Source organism: Panthera onca, chromosome X (genome assembly GCF_046562875.1).
Source record: "Panthera onca isolate mPanOnc1 chromosome X, mPanOnc1 haplotype 2, whole genome shotgun sequence".
NCBI classification, from domain to species: Eukaryota; Metazoa; Chordata; class Mammalia; order Carnivora; family Felidae; genus Panthera; species Panthera onca.
The window spans coordinates 121,387,250-121,404,905 of record NC_138357.1 but is presented as its reverse complement, the minus strand read 5'-3'; the positions used below and the strand labels follow the sequence as shown (position 1 = coordinate 121,404,905).

Below are 17,656 nucleotides of genomic sequence, written 5' to 3'. Positions count from 1 at the left end.
ATATCTTCATCATTTGTAAGAATCAGGAACTTGATCACAGCTACCAGTTCCTCATTTCATATCACAATTTAAGTCTAGAAGGAACTGGCATAATTTCACATTCATGTTTATCCATTAAATCAAGGTGAAGTGAAGTTCTGGAACAAATTCCAGTATTCTTGGTTTCTCCTAGAACTGAAACATTATACCCTTTGATAAGTTATTGTTGATTCGCTTAGAATGATTTCCTGCAGGCCTTATTTTCCAGAACATGTCTCTTAGCACTCTTAGTCTTGATGTCTCATCTTTATATCTGTCTAGGGGTCTAACATATCATACGTGAAAGGTCGCAGAGAGTCAGATGCAGCCCCAAAACTACTCTGTTGTAAAACATCTTGCTGACATGTTACCATTGTCAACAGAAAAATCATATGAAGAGCCTTTACTTCATGAAAACAAAATGAGAGACAGCAAGAAGAAACAATAAGCCAGTGTTCAGTGCAAGTAAAGGACAATTCAATATAGAGCAAGAAAAGAGTACAGCTTCCAGTTAATTAACTATCTACTTTGGAAAATGATCTTAAAATTTAATATTTTCATTATTAAGTTCTTATGCCCTTCCGTTTGCTTGCTAATCATTATCAAAGAAACAACATTTTTTTTTAATTTTTTTTTTTTTACATTTATTTGTTTTTGAGAAACAGAGTGAGACAAAGCGTGAGTGGGGGAGGGGCAGAGAGAGAAGGAGACACAGAATCCGAAGCAGGCTCCAGGCTCTGAGCAAGCGGTTAGCACAGAGCCTGATGCGGGGCTTGAACCCACAAACTGTGAGATCATGACCTGAGCCGAAGTCGGACGCTCAACCGACTGAGCCACCCAGGTGCCCCCAAAGAAACAAAATTTTAATAGTAGATATATCTCTACTTTCCAACCAGAATTTTTTTAATCTTTAGAATAATATCGATTAGAATTCCAACACAAATTTCTCAGAAGAAATAAATTAGAACTATCAGTTATTGAAGTCTTAAAAAAATTGAAGTTAATATTTCAGTTAGATTAACATATATTTATTTATTTTTGAGACAGAGAGAGACAGAGCATGAACGGGGGAGGGTCAGAGAGAGAGGGAGACACAGAATCTGAAACGGGCTCCAGGCTCTGAGCAGTCAGCACAGAGCCCGATGCGGGGCTCGAACTCACATACCGCGAGATCGTGACCTGAGCCGAAGTCGGACACTTAACCGACTGAGCCACCCAGGCGCCCCTATTTCAGTTAGATTAAATCAAGAGTCCCTAGGTGCTTAGGTAGAACACTTTTTATTTGGCTTATCCAAAAGAACAATCGGCTTTACTGAGTTCTGGTTTTATAAAATGTTCTTGAGGGAAAAAAAAATACATCACGGCATCGTATTTACTATTAATTAATCTACTAAACAGAGTAAAATTTCCTTCCCAATACCTAATCATGAATATACAAAGACTATTTCACTTTGTGATGAAAAGAAACCTGATTATTAACATTCTACGAGGAGTAAATCAGACTTCGTGACTCGTAAGAAGCGGTAACATTTTTAAACAGCATTAGGTCAATTTCATGGTTGCTTCAGCCTTTTAGTCTTGTACCCAGGCCAAAAGCACAGCTTCTGGAAGCAAATGTTGTGAATCAGATGACAAGCATAATATGCCACTAAAAGCAACAGCCACAGTGGTGTTAGCACTCAGCCAAGTCCCATGCCCTGGACGACTATGTGATGGAGCAGGTATTCAGGGATGACCCACTGGCCAGTCCCCACTGCCTCCTGGGGACTTTTTCCAAGACTCGTCTCTGGAGGAGCAGACTTAGCCCAAAACGTATCCAAGACTGTGACCTTGGCATACAGGAGTAGAACGGACACTGAGTCAGCTGACTGAAGTGTGGTACATATTTTACCAGGAAATAAGGAAATCTCAGGGTACAACTATACTGCGCAGAGTAAGGGTGTGGGTACGGAGAGTTGCCCAATTTTCCTGGTAGTTCTGCTTGGACTAGTCAGTAAGCCTCCAACCCTTGTATCAAATCACTTGATACAAGTGATTCACATCCACTATTAGAACCATTACAGAATCTTTGGTTGGTGTTATTGTTGCTGTTTAGTTTTTCTTTCATTATCATAAACATAACTCCACAATCCAGCTAGACTTGGAGGGGAGTATTAGGAAAATATGGAACCCACAGAACTGCAGCGAGAGCACAGAGATTATAGGATATTTCCAGCAGATGGGGGTGAAGGGGTGCCTTCATGAGCTACAGAAGCAATGGTCTGGTAGTTAAGATAAAACACAAGTCAAGTGTTGGTCAGCAATAGTGGTCTTCCTGTTGGCCTTGGCATTCCTGGAGCCAAAGCCCTCCATGGCTTCTGCAATATTCCTTCTCTCTTTCACCTTGCCAGAGGCCACATGCTTGCCATCCAACCACTCAGTCTTGGCAGTGGGGATGAAAACCTGGGAAGCATTTGTGTTGGGTCCAGCGTGTGCCACGGACAAGATGCCAGGACCCGTGTGCTTCAGGATGAAATTCTCATCGTCAGATTTCTCCCCATAGATGGACTGGCCACCAGTGCCATTATGGCATGTGCAGGCACAGTCCTGGCACAGAAATTCCCAAATAATCCTGCGAAAGCAGGAACCTTTATCACCAAATCCTTTCTCCCCAGTGCTCCGAGCACAAAAGTTTTCTGCTGTCTTTGGAACTTTGCCTGCAACCGGCTCAAAGGAGACATGGCCCAAGGGCCCGCCATCCACGGTGACGTTGAAGAACACGGTGGGGTCGACGGTGGCTGGACAGCACCAGAGCTTCCGGGGCAGTGGCATCTGCAGGGCCACCGTTACAGAGCTCCAGATAAGAAATGTTTTTCTTAGCATCTTTGACTTTGGAGGAGTAACACTGTCCTCTTTAAGTGTCCTACTTAAAGGCTCAATACTCAGCTTCAGAAAATTTCTAGAGACAGGATATAGCCTGTACTATCAGTAAGCTACTCAGCACTATGTTCTTTCTTTTACGATGTTCCCAGTATCTCTGAGGCTAGAAGTGTGTGAGCTACCTTCTCCAGGCTTTGTGTCATCGAGGTTCAGAGTGAGGCCACACAAACAGGACACACTCACGGGGCAGGAGAGAAGCCAACGCCCAGCGTGGTGGTGGCAGGCAGGTGTGTGGGCTTTGGCAGATGAGCAATGGGAGGTGTCGCCAGGTGCTTCTGGCTACGGCAGGTAGCTGAGATCACCGGTGGTTCTTTCTTTATGTTACTATCCGCCCCGTTTCGATAAAGGTGGCTGCCGGCCTCTCCAGTTCCTTAGTAAGCCTCCAACTCTTGTATCAAATCACTTTCTTCTCAAAATAGCTAAAGGTTTTCTGTTTTCCAAATAAATCCTGGTTAGTGCAGAATGCCTTAGTCATGACTCAGGTTCACTGTTGGTAGAAGGGCCCAGAGGAGGTAATCGGGTTGGGTTCCCATAGGAGCAACAGATGGGCAACAGGCAAAGGCTTCAGAAATCAGACTGAGCTCAGTCTCAGGGATGGCAACTGTCAGTGGGGACTCTGACGCCGGGCTGGGTACCAGAGGTAAGATTCCAGTCCTTGGCAGGAACAGAACCAATCTGCTTTGGACCTCGCCTCAAAATCCAACGTCGACGTTTGAAACAGTCGTGTACTTCCTCTTCTTGCCAGGCACAGCCTTAGCACAAGCAAGATAAAGAATTGCACTAGATTGTGTGAACCGACACAGGGGTGCCATGCTCTCCTAGATGCTGCCGCAGGAAAGATGGACCACAGCTTTCATGGTGCTGAGAGGTCGCTGGAGACTGACGGCAATAGTGAAGATTTCCTGGAAGGTCAGAAAAGCACCTGGGGACATGCTGCTATAGTCTCTGACTCACTCGTGTTCATTTTCTCCGCGTGCTAGCTGTTGCTGAGGGCCGTGTCCTCTCCTCCCCATGTTTCCCCACATCCTACAGCTCTACACCCCTTGGAGAGCATGTGGTCCTTCTTTGCGGTCTTTGAAGAACCACTGATCACATGGATGAAAGTTTTACATTAATTCGTGACTAGTTAAAAGTGCTAAACAGAAACTCACTTAAACTTTCTGGAACTTGGCTTTCTCTTTCATTAAAGCGTGATGCTAATCCTATCATCCCAGATTTGGGTGAGGATTAAATGAAACATTCTATGTTATAAGGGCTTTAGAATGTAAAGTATTACCAGGAAAATTCACTGTAATCACATCCGTATAAAAATGTCTACCAAATACTTCCATGAGCCTTCTGCAAAGCCACGCACTAAACAAAGGAAGCAAAGGCCCTCAGAGCAGAAAAGGATTGCAAAGCATAACAAAAGCCAGAATTAAAAACAAAACAAGACTGTTTTGTTTCTTTAAAAATAATATCACCAGCCAAAACTGTTTGACTTTCAAAGTCACAGCTTAGAGCACGCTCAAACAATTTCTAAAATGTGGAAACATTTGTGGAACTTGTGGGAAAACACAATTTCCAAGAGCTTTACTCAGAACAAACCCACGAGAAATAACAATGTGCACATCGGCACAGACACACAGCAGCGCGCACCCATCCCCAGCGTGGCCTGGCCCACCCAGGACGTAGGCCTTAGAGCACTTGGTGACAACACTGATCAATGGCGTTTCACGGACAAATCTTTGAGAACTGGCTCAAGGTTTCTCCAGACATCCCGAATTGCAATGTTTGGAACACGGAGTCTCAGCTCGCGTTCCCCTACGAGCGGACCCTGAGACAAGGATGTGAATGTATACAGTTTATTTGGGAGGGGAGTCAGCGAAGGGGCAGACATCGGTAGAGGTGCGTTATCAAACAAGTCACTTCTGTGGCCACTGGGGCCCGATCCCATCAGAGAGTGCTGGGAGACAGTGTGGACCACGCCGCGCATTTGTCCCAGCTCTCCGGCGCCTCCCCATCCAACACTTGCCCAGGGCTCCTTTCGTAGGCGTTAACTCCCTAGCACTGCCCATCATCAGAAGAAAAAGCAAAAAGAGCCCTCAGGAGCAGGGCTTCAGGTGTTCCTGCTGAAGGCTCTCCGGGTGTGGAGCAAATGCCGAGGGAAAACAAAGAATGACCCGGCCCCAAATGTCCGAGGGTCACGGTGGAGAACCCGTGACTTAGACGATGAGAATGCTAAAAGGCTAACACGGAAAGCAAAAGGGGCGCATCACCTTGTAAAGGACGTCGCAGGCGGCTGGGTCAAATGCAGGGGGGAGGCAGCAGAGCCAGAAGGCTTTCACAAGGTTTTGTTCACTAGAAATCTCTCTCCCCTCCCTACGTTTCCACTGCTGATTTCTAGAGGCTGCGGTGGGCGGAGGAGTGTCTACACCACGGTGCAGCTCCGACCGCAACACTACCATACCATGGAACGTTTCCACTGCTGATTTCTAGAGGCTGCGGTGGGCGGAGGAGTGTCTACACCACGGTGGCCTCTCCCACCCACACTCCCCCATCCTAACGGAGGTCTGGGCAGCCCCACGTTTTCTTCAGCGTATGCTGCTTAGAACCAGTCCCGGGGGCTCCTCCTACCACCTCTGTCCTTCGTAATTCTTCACTCAAATCTCTGCTTAAACCATCCAGGGGTCTCCAGCTTCCTCCCCACAGAGGACTCAACAGGCACTTCCGTCGGTCGCCACCAAGCCTTCATTCCATGACATTTCGTTTTCTCACATTGAAAAAGTTGGCTTCACAGCAGCCTAGGAATGTGGTGCAAATGCAGAAAGAGAAAAGATCTGAATAAAATGCAGAGCAAAAATACTAAAAATAAATTTCTTGTTTACAGCAAGCTCGAGTCTGGAGTAAAAGTAAAATGAAACATATGTTAGAGACCTTCCAATAATGGGTCTTGGATCAAGAGGGAAAAGGAGGAGGACACATTGAGAGGAGGGCCCTGAAAGTGACACAAGGGCTCGTGAATTATGACATGAAACTTATATCCATTTAAGTGACCGGCAGAATCGGAACCAAGCAGACAAACGCTCAGTTACATGAGTGGCACAGAAAAAATCCTCCCCTTTTATTCCTGAGTCTCCAAGAGATGGAAAAATCAGCAAGTCTCACACTTATTAATCCACAGCTGAGGTTTTCAGAAGCAAAGTCAAGTCAGCAATGAGATCGGGGGCATAATAGTTTTCCTCCCATTTGACAAATGCACATGATTTGTCTTACATGTTATCATACGGGATATAAATACTTGATATGCACTTGCTGTCTGGGCTGATGGCCGGCGAGGACCACAACACGATGATGAGGATAATGCTGGCAGAGGTGATGGTTAACAACTGAGTGCTTACTGTGTGCCAGGAATTATGAAAAACATTTATAAGTGTCATTGCTTCAGTCTCTCATGATGCAACTGTAAGATACTATGATTATCCCACTATACAGTGCTGAAACTGAGGCTTGGCATTTCAGAATGAATAAACGGTGGCTCTTAGAATTTATCCAGATCTGTCTGGGTAGCCCACAAGCATACCATCTCTCCGGTGGTGGCATGTGGAAAAGAGTATTACTTTGATGCACAATTTAAAAAATGTTAAATCTATAACTTTTAATGTAGGAATTATTTAAATTCTATGCCCCTAGGTTAGGAATTGGGGCTGGACATTCTCTTCAGGTATTGCCCACCACTCCTTTCGGCAAGAAGGGCAACCTGGTAGACAGAAAAGGGACTAACGCTGGGAACATTTGGTTTCCAAAGCTTGCTTTCCAACTCTCTAGCTGTGCCAATTGAGGCAAGTTAGTTACTGGGGCAGGCAGAATTCTAAACATGGCCCCCACAAGATTCCCATCCTCTGGTTAATCAAACACTAATCGAGGTACTGTTACAAAGGGATTTTGTAGAAGTAATTAAAGTCCCAAGTCACCTAACCTTAGGATATGGAGATTATCCGGCTGTGCCCTTTAAAAGGCAGAAGTCTGGGTGAAATATGTGATAGGAATTAAAGAGTACACTTCTCAGAATGAGCACTGAGTAATGAATAGAATTGGTGAACCATGATATTGTATACCTGAAACTAATATAACACTGTATGTTACCTATACTGGAATTAAAATTAAAGAAAAAAAAAACTTTTAAAAAGGCGGAAGTCAGAGAGATTGCAACCATGAGAAGGATTTGACACAGCATTTGTGGCTTTAAAGATGGAGGGACCATGAGCCAAGGAAGGCTGGTGACCTCTCCAAGCTGAGAAAGAGCCCAAGCCTACAGCCAGCAAGGCAGCAGAGACCTCAGTCCTACAGCCACAAGGAACTGAGTTCTGCCAACAACCTGAATGAGCTCACAGTTGATTCTCCCCCAAGAGCCTCTAGTACAGAACACAGTCACTAAGTTGGTAGTAATTTGTCACAAAAGTAATAGAAAACTAGCATAGTTACGCTCTCTAAGTTGGTTTTCTCAATAATCAAATAGAGGTAATCATGCATACGTTGCAGCATTACCAGGAGGATTAAAATGAGAATGTACTTAGAGCGTACCTGACATAGAGTAGGCAACAAGTGTCACCAGTGACTCTGGGAGTCAAGGCTGAGAGGCAACTGCACCTTATCGCTAATACAGACAAGATGTAAAATTAGCATAAAGTCACAAACTAAATATAAATGGAATCAAACTATGATCAAGTAGAAATCGAGTCAAAATGAACACGTGCTCTACAAAGCTGGTAGAGGAAGCCACTAACTTATGAAATAAGTTCCAAGAGCCTATTTTTAGGCCAGTAGTTTGGAACTGGGTAGGCATTCCCCCATAAGAGCGATGTTAAGACCTGGTGATGACGGCTCAAGTCATTAACTTATTAGGTGCCTGACCGTGTTCAGGAGAACCCAGTCATAACATGTAACAAGCTTGCTTTCAGGGGGAAAAAAATCCTTTTCGTTTATAGCACAATTTTGCTCTAAAAGGAACTTACGTCTATTTTGCATTTTTAACCCACATAGCAACATTTTGAGAGAAGCACAGCGAGGAAGAAATGGCAAGCTGACGACAAAGGATTTATGCTAAGCCAGGAGTCCACATTCCCCTTGCAGCTAGGACGGGGCCATATGACGGAGTCCTGGTCAACAGAATGCAAGCAGGAGTGATGCGTGTCCCCTGCAGGTCAGGCTCGTGGGACGTGCCACATTCTCACCCCACTCCACGGAGCACACGGATTGGACCTGGAGGAGCCACGAGACGGGAGAAGCCTGAGTCCTTGAATGCCCACACGGAAGTGTGCCCTTCAAACCCCTGATGTCATTCCAATACTACCAAAAAAAAAAAAAAAATTAAGTTCTAATGTGTTAAGCCACGGAAACATTCAGACTGTTCCAGCAATTAGCTTTGTGTTGCAGCCAGACACTTGCTGAAGTTTTCACCTGGGACGACCCGGAAGGCAGACCCCACACCTTTAGGATTAAACTGTTAGCACACGTTGGGTACTCCTGACTGAAATTAGAGCGAGGGACTGCAGAAAAAAGGGGGAAGCCTGGGAGGGGATTTCAGTCCTGCCAGCAGAAATGAATGGAAGAGGGACTCCAGAATTGGAGCCCAGAAGGTTGAAGAGGTTTACTCTTCTAGATGCCCAACTCCGTAAAATAGCGAAAGGCTTGGAACACGAGCGCGTGCTGGCCTCCATTGGCCAAATGACCTTAGAGGCTGACATCACCGTGGTTGGTTAACAGATGCAGTTCAGAGCGGTTACATTTTTGCCTGAGGTCACATGACTGTATGAAGTAATGGATCCAGAATTCGAACTCATGTCTTGTGAATCTGACTTCAACCTTCTTTCAGTATGTTTCGCAGCCAAATGCGGCAGTAAATTATAATTTTTAAAAATGTGTTGATGGTTCAGGAGCTAAACAACAGTGAATTTCCTTGGGAACAAAATAAACTTTCCGTGCTTTTTATGGGAACCAGGGGGTGAAAGCAGTGCTTCGATTTCCCTAAAATGGGATCCTGCATTGTTTTCACTTAGAACTCCTTGTTCTCCTTTTATTTTAGAGACAAAATGAGTTTGGCCTCTTTTAGGCCATTACTGTCATTTTATTAAAAAATTAGATTTGAGAATTTCCTTTTTTGTTGGCAGAGACTATAGCATATATTTATACACCCTATTGATCTGATCAATGTTCACAGTGGAAGCTTAATAAATACTTACAGTTACGTGACTCAGTGATAAAAAGCACTGAATAGCACAAGGCGCATGCTAGAATTATCTGTGGCTTATTTCCATGGTTCGATGGTAAACTCTACACAGGGAAGAAGTGAGTTTATTCCCTCTTTCTGACTAGCTTTAGAGCAACATCAAGCATATCGAAGTACACAATAACCAACTGCTACGGACAATTAAAAAGCATTGATATCTTAAGCGACATAGAAATAAACACACAATGTCAGACTGGGAAGTGTCTTAATTTGGGTCCCCCCAGAAGCAGATGCTGAAGCAAAGATTCGCGGACAAATAGTTGCTTTAGGAGGGGTATTAGTTACATGCTGCTGCCGTGATCAATTACCACAAATTTAGGGGCTCAAAACAAAAAACTTGATTATCTTTGAGTTCTGGAGGTCAGAAGTGCAAAAGGGGACACACTGGGCTAGAACCGACGTGTTGGCGGGGGCTGGGTTCCTCTTAGAGACTCTAAGGGAACCCATTTCCTTGCCTTTTCTAGCTTCGAGAAGCCACCTGCATTTCCTTGTTTGTGGCCTCTTCCTCCATCTTCAAAGGCAGCACTGGAGCATTTTCCAATCTCTCCCTTCTGTCGTCATACCTCCTTCGCTGAATCTGGCTGCCTCCCTTTTTCACCTCTGAGTGACGACACTGGGCCCACCTGGATAATCCAGGCTCATCTCTCCAGCTAGACATTCTTCATTGAACCCACATGTGTAAAGTCCCTTCCGCCACATAAGGTTCTGGGATCGGGACACGGACATCTCTTGGACATCTCTTAGGAGCCAATATTCTGCCCACCACAGGAGGTGACCCCAGAAAACGCTGGCAGGGGAGTGGCGAAGTGGGACAGAGAAGGGAAAGAAGTCAATGAATGTGAGTTAACAAGGCAGCCATCGCCCAGGGCAACTGGGAGTCCGTCCTGCATGGCGGCTGCGCGAGCTCGGCTCACACGCTGCCGTGATAGGAGAAGGGGGAGTGACAGCCTGCCAACTGCCCATCCATCGCCATGTGAGGGCTGCTCTCGCGGTCACTAACTCCGACACACTGGCTTTCCCGGTGACGCCAGTGGGCACCCATGACCAGAAAGAGAGTGCCGGGGAGACTGCTTCAGGGGTTCTGCTCAAGCACTTGCCACCAGGGAGAAGTGGCTTCCGGAATCATCTCATCTGACCATATTCCCTTTTCTTTGCAGAAGAGCAGAAGCCCAGAATGTCGAAGGGATTGCCCAAGATCATGTGACCAAAGAAACCCACCGAGGGCCGCTTCCATTTAGTTGGTATCTCAGGCTATTATGTGTGGGGCACTGTACCAAGGGTGTGACACGTGCTTCCACATTTAATCTTCATGGTCACCCTTATGATGTGAGTATAAATGTGGTCCTAACAAACTTAGCCAAAATTACACACCTAGGAGTCGTGTTAGATGGCTGCCTGGTACAACAGAAGTCTATGGAGCATGCGTAGGCCAAATCCAGCCTGCTCCCCCCATTTTTGTACAGCTCATGAGCTAAGACCTAAATGCATTATTCTAATTGTAGTCTTGACCCACCTGTAACACAACAGGACTATCACCTCCCTAATTCTAGACGCTATACTTCTATTGACACAATCCAAGAAAACGTTTATTTTTTGGAAATTGCCCCAATAAGTTAGCATACACTGACAACTGATTCTTAGTTAAAACACATACACCTAATTGTAAGTTGTGTCCCCTCTATCCAGGATTCATACAGGTGGTTTTTCTGCATTTACCTTTATGAATTTTTATTTATCCTTGTTACAATCCATTTTGTTAGATTCAATTCATTTTGTTATTTCTTTTTTTTTTTTTTAGTCTTTCCATGCCTTTCTGGGTCTTTATTTTTTTTTCTAATATATGAAATTTATTGTCAAATTGGTTTCCATACAACACCCAGTGCTCATCCCAAAAGGTGCCCTCCTCAGTACCCATCACCCACCTTCCCCTCCCTCCCACCCCCCATCAACCCTCAGTCATTTTGTCAACCCCTCTTCTCAGCTCTACAGCTACCTATGAGGCACCTCGATTTGAATGGCCCCCCGGCTCTGAAAATCACACAGCCAAAAGGGAACTCATCCTCCTTCCGCCCAAGCCTGTACTCCCCCCTTTATGGTCCCCAGCCTACAACTGTGCAAAGGCTGCCCTTACCATGGGCATCGTCTCAAGGGGACACTATGTTCTAATGTCTGGCACCTTCTCTAGCATGCAAGAGTGAGCTCACTAGATTTCAAAGGATAAAAAGGAAAGAAGGGAAGGAGAGGAGGGATGGGGAGGAAGGGACAGAGAATGGGGCATTTCTACACTTTTTAAAGGACAGTAAAGGGATAGAGGCTCAGCATGAAAAAGATGTAAAGGCAGCAGCATTGCTGTGCTCGGGACAGAGTGGATCCCAGGGTCCCCGGTGGCCAGGCATGGGCACCCCGACTGCCATCTCCTAAGGCCAGCCAGCGAACAGCAAGGTGGAAACTCCACCATCTCAGGAACGGGATATTGTTTCTCCGGGTTATCGCCCAAGTCGGTGCACGTGGAGGGTCTTTTTGGCTTCCGTGATGGAAGACGCTGCTTTCACTCAAGGGGACTTTCCTCAGAGAAACACTTGGAGAAGCACACGCCCACTTGGAAAAAGTAAACAACTTTGAGGACAGATTATGAAGCACCTCCACTTGCCTTCTGAACTAAGAAATCAAGATTACAAATCCTTAGCCTCACGGCGTTATCTGTATGGCGATGCTACAGCATTGCTGTATTATGACTTTATAAACTAATTGTGTTATTTCAGCGAAATTTAAAAGTTACAGTCATATTACTTTAGGGTGAACATTTTCCAATTTCATCAATATGTGTGCAAAACTTAATTATTCCAAGTCCCAGAAATAAGATCTTGATGAAATAACTCGACAAGTGAACCCATCTCCCACAGTCCCCCTCACCTTAGGCTACGGCAAATTCCCTAAGGGTCACCTATCTGGGGGCAGAGATCTCCAGCCTGCCTAACTTCCCCAAAGCTAAGATCCAGAAAATTCCCAGGGCTTCCAGCTGCCCAAAAGGTATCTCTAAATGAATTATTATAATTCCTCACAGCTTGTGGGTTTAGCTGTATTTTCAGAGAGAAATCTCTGAAAGGAGATGACTTCATCTGGGCAAATATTTTACTGTAAAAGGTACGAGACTCGGGACTTATGAAAGTCTCATTCAAAACTGCGTCAGGAGACAAAATCTCCCCCAAGGAGGGGCAGAGGAGAAGATGTTGACAGGTCCACTATGAGCTCTAACCATGTATGTGCATCCCGAGAGAAATCATTTCTGGCCTCATATTTTCCATCTTAATGTCTCAACAGCAGAACATAAAGCACCTCCAAATTATATCAGAAGCCACTGCAACGAGGCTCAACTATGGCCAGGACTCATTAAAGGCCAGAAAGACCCCTCCAGAAGTGAAATAATATATCTGGAGGGCAGGTGAGGAAACTATGAGTGATGGCCACCAAAAAAAGCAACTCGTTTGAACAAACCCCTGGTGTTCACAATTAACCTCGTTAAATTGCGCTTTTCATTTCCAGCCTCTTTTCTGAACTTGTGTTTCCTGCGGATCTTTCACACTGTGGGGGAAATTAAGCCCCCGCAAATAATATAATTTTGGTTTATACTTTAGTAGGGTCCCTGAACAGCAGCACTATTGGGAAATGCAGAATCTCAGGCCCCACCCTGAACCTTGTGAAGCAGAATCTGCATTTTAACCAGGGCCCCAGGGGACCTATGTGCACAGACACGTGAGCAGCACTGGCCCACCAGAGAGTAGCTCAATGATAACGACTGATCTTGCAGCTCAATACTTAAAAAGACAGTCCAATTTAAAAATTGGATCTAAATAGACATTTTCCCAAAGAAGACCTACAAATGGCCAATAAACACATGAAAAGATGCGTGGAATCATTACTCATTAGGGAAATTAAAGTCAGAACCACAATGAGACACCACTTCATACCTATTAGGATGGCTATAATTAAAAAGATAGACAATAACAAGTGTTGGCGAGGAGGTAGAGAAACTGGAACCTTCACACACTTCTGGTGGGAATGTTAAAACGGTGCGGCCACTTTGGAAAATGGTCTGACAATTCCTCATATGGGATATGAACCAATAATTCTGTTCCTAGGTACATACCCAAGAGAATTGAACACATATGCCCATGCAAAAATGTGTACGTGAATCGAACACATATGCCCATGCAAAAACTTGTACGTGAATGGTCACTGCAGCATTATTCCTATTGGTCAAAAGGTAAAAAGACCAAATTGTCCATGAGTGGATCAGGGATAAACAAAATGTGTTCTATGAATCCAGTGGAATATCATTCAGCCATAAAAAAGGATCATGCACTGATACCTGTTACAACACAAATGAAGCATGGAAACATTAAACTACATGAAAGAAGCCAGTCACAAAGGACTAAATATTGTAGAATTCCATTTATATGAAAGGTCCAGAATAGGCAAAACCATAGAGACAGAAAGGAAATTAATGGTTGCTTAGGGCTAGCAAGGAGGGTGGGGTGTGTGTGGAGGGAGGTGAGAGCTAAAAGGTGTGAGGTTTCTTTATGAAGGGACCTGAATGTTCTCAAATTGACTGGGGTGATGGTTGCACACAGCTGTGAATACTGTGAATATACTAAAAACCCACTGAGTTGTTTCAAAAATAAAAGGCAGTGAATTCCTCTGTCATCGAATTTTCACGTAGGACACGCTGCCCAGCTAGAGATATGACCTGCAGGCTAGAACAAAGATCACAGACAATAAATGCCTTGTGCTAATGGACCGCTTCCTGTGTGCTGGGTCCTATGTTGGCCCCGAACAGGGATTTTCTCTTAAAAATTCTCCCCAAAGTTCTAGGAGTTAATTAGTATCATTGCCATTTTACAGATGAGAAAACTGAAGCATTAGAAACCTATCGAAGGGCAACAGGCTGGTGAGCAGTGGTGAAGCTCAGCTCTGAACCCACAGAGTCTGGGAGCAGAGCCCGCACACAATCTCCCTCTCCATCTTGAGTCCCCCTATAAGCGACTTCAGCTAACTGCTAACTCTCCTAGTCAACACGCAGGTAGCAGAAGAGCCCCACGGGGCGCAGTGAGAGGTGGGGGTCACCGCTTGCCACTCAACTCATATTCTCCAAGTCCCACTGCTTGTTGACTATAGGCAACCAACGTTAAATGATTTTTCTCTTCGTATCAGGAGACAGATTGGCCTATTCCGATAATCAACTTCAATCTCATCCTTCTGAGTTTTCCCAAACGTAAAATATTTTGGAAAAATCAGCCAGCCCCCCCTTTTTTTTTAACTGGAAAAACACTTAGTCAAACAAAACTGCCTATTTTCAGAAATGCCCTGAATGAGTAAAGGACTAGTCAAATTCCACATGGGATGTGTTTCCATGAGTCATATATAAGAAAAAATATTTCATGTGTGATCACAAGACAATGGTGTCTATAACAAAACTCCTGCCAAATTAACAACTCCAATTTGATTATTTAAAATCACAGCTGACACATATATAATACTTACTATGCCCTGGGTACTATTCTAAGTGCTTTCTATTTACTCATTTAATATCTACGGTAGCTCACAAGGTATTTTAATAGTCCCATTCTAAAAATGATGAAACTGAGAATTAAGGTTTTGGCAGCCAGAGCTGGAGTGTGAAACCGGACAATTTATACTCTGAACTGCAGTCTACTAACTGCTCTTGACAACTGATGGAAGAAAAAGCTGTAGCCTCTGCAACCACTGAAATCAACAAAATTTCATGGTTGTAGTAACTTCCACAAGCTCCAAAAAGAGTTTTGTCAGCATGTGATGGTTGTGGCAGCTTAGGTGCATTTGACCAGGTTGTTTAAACATACAAACTAAGCCAGAAGGCTACTCAGTGTTAGAGACCAGATGAATTACCAGAAAAAAAATAGGGTCTACCTAGCCAAGAAGGCATTTCTCTTGAAGATGAAATCCCATTGCTCATGTCTGCATGGAATGGAATTAAGAAAGAAAGAAAGAAAGAAAGAAAGAAAGAAAGAAAGAAAGAAAGAAAGAAAGAAAGAAGGAAAGAAAGAAAAAGAAAAAAAAGCAAACAGTATAGCCAACTAGTCTATTTGTATTCCCTACCATAATTTCAAACAACTTCATGGTTCATTAGGTATTTTGGCATACTCGGTAAGTATTTTTTAATGGAGAATGATCACAAAGCTTTAAAGTAAATTAAAAGCTCCATAATAATCAATCATTATCAAGTAGGCTTTATCCCAGGGATTCAAGGAGGTTCAACATCAGGACAGCTATTGATGGAATTCTCTATGTGTTTACATTAAAGGAGGAGGAAAATAACATTGTCATCTCAACAGATGCTAAAATATATTTTACAAAATTTCAAAGGCTTGCACATTAAAGAAAAGCATAACTATTAATAAATCAAGATAGAAAGAACTGCTTCATCTTAGTCACGGGGTATCTACCAGAAAGTGATAGAAAGCATCCTTATTTAACAGTAGAAACTGAGAAGTGGCCCCATTATAGTCAGTAGCAAGACAAACATGCCCACATTCAACATCATACCCGAAGATCTCATCAATACATCTGACAAGAAGATGAAAAGAAACCTTAAATAAAAAAGACTATCGCCCCCACCCCCTAAAAAAAGATTATCCCAAACTATTGTTATTGGGAGATAAATGATTTCCTAGCTACAACTCCAACTGTGTTAATTTAAAATTTATTAGAACTAATACAAAAGCAGTAAGGTCAACATACAAGTTAATAGATTTCCTACATGCCAACGATAACCATGTTGAAGACATAATGGAAAACTAGATTTCATGTAGGAAAGCAAAACAGCCATGAAAGAAACAAAAATAAATCTGTAAAGTGCTAAGGAATAAAATTAACAAGAAATGTGCCAGACCTATATGAGAATTTTGCAAAAATGAAAATCTGCTCATTGCAGGCATCACTTTGATGAATAATTATCATCAAATGGGAGCATGTCAGCTCCTAAAACCTCACGAGACGGAGATGCTGAATTATTCACGTTGGCTGCCCAGGTCTGTTTTGCCAAGTAACGGATGCTTTGCCAGTGTGGCCAGCTTCAGAGCCAAAAGCATAGCCCAGCCCTTGGGTATTTATCTTCCCCTTCTTGAATGTTTATAAGCCCCCTCAAGAGTACAGGGCCCCACTGATGCCTTCCTGGCCAGCCTTCTGTCATACCCTGCACAGTGCCCTGAAGGGGAGGGTCTGCACACAGGCGTTGTGTGTTGGTGTATTGTGAATTGCCTTACCATTTCAAGGAATAGCAATAGCTTCATTTATTGAATGAGCCCACCCAGGTAGCTTATGTATTCAGGCCATTTTGCCACCAAAACTGCTTTGTGGTGCTGGTCCTTTGTGTGCATAGCTCCAAAATGTCGTGATCGTAATAACTGCAGAGCTACAGGAGGCAATAAGGCTACTGAGATTGGCATAGAAGGATGGGACATATGAACGCAGTCACAAGCAAAAGTAATCGCATGGTCCTGGGGCATCAGTTCCCAGTAATTTAAAACAGGAAACAAAGCTGGGATGTTTGCTGTCTTCAAGAGAAGATTGTGCTGCGACTATCCCATGGGGTCAGTCCTGGGAAGAGATCTGCTAGGAATAACTGCGGCACGGCACGCATGCTGTTGAGGGGTTAGAGGAGTGAGTCTTTCAGCAGAAATGGGTTTCCTGCAAATGCTAACTCCTGAACACGCTGCAAGATGGAGAACACTATAAAAATCTACGGGCCGCAGGATTCTTGAGCCCCACCACAAAAGCAAGTGGGAAAGAGTAAAATTTATTTAATAGAATAAATCCTTATAGTACCATGATTTGCAGTGGCTTGATGTTTTCTGTTTATTTAAACCTTCTCCCCGATTTCCCACGTGATACATATTCATTGAAGGAATAATTAATACTTCTCATGGTGAAAACCAGAAGCGTGATTTTACAGATGTATTTTGCCATTTAGGGAATGACCTTTGAGATGTTCAGAGTCTGAGGCAGACATGCCCATTACCCAGGTCCCAAGCCCCTGCCTTCCATCTCGGTTACCGGACATTCTTAAAGGAATCTGAAAAGGCCTCGCTTCTGTGATGATCCAACATTGTGACAATTGCAGGCATGGTTTATTAGTTTAGGTAGATTTTTAAAGCTCTCTGGGCCACCATTTCCTGATCTACAAATATAATCATCACTTCCCATGATTACTGTGAGTTTAAGAGAGTGTAGCCATTTTGTAACACAGAGCTACTGTATGAGCCAGCAATTCTACTCCTAGGAATACACCCAACAGAAGTGAAAACTTACTGTCCATACAAGAACTTGTACATGGAATGTTCATAGCAGCACTGGCCAAAAAAGTGAAACAACCCAACTGTCTGCCAAATGATGAACGGATAGACAAAATGCGGT

At 43.9% G+C, this 17,656-nt stretch overlaps 1 protein-coding gene and 1 pseudogene across 1 annotated transcript in view; both read right to left on the bottom strand.

Moving 5' to 3' along the window:
• Positions 1-17,656, bottom strand: part of ARHGAP6 (Rho GTPase activating protein 6) — a 452,363-nt gene that overhangs the window by 356,061 nt on the left and 78,646 nt on the right. The gene's annotated exons all lie outside the window — the stretch shown is intronic.
• Positions 1,278-3,507, bottom strand: LOC145714667 (peptidyl-prolyl cis-trans isomerase A pseudogene; annotated as a pseudogene).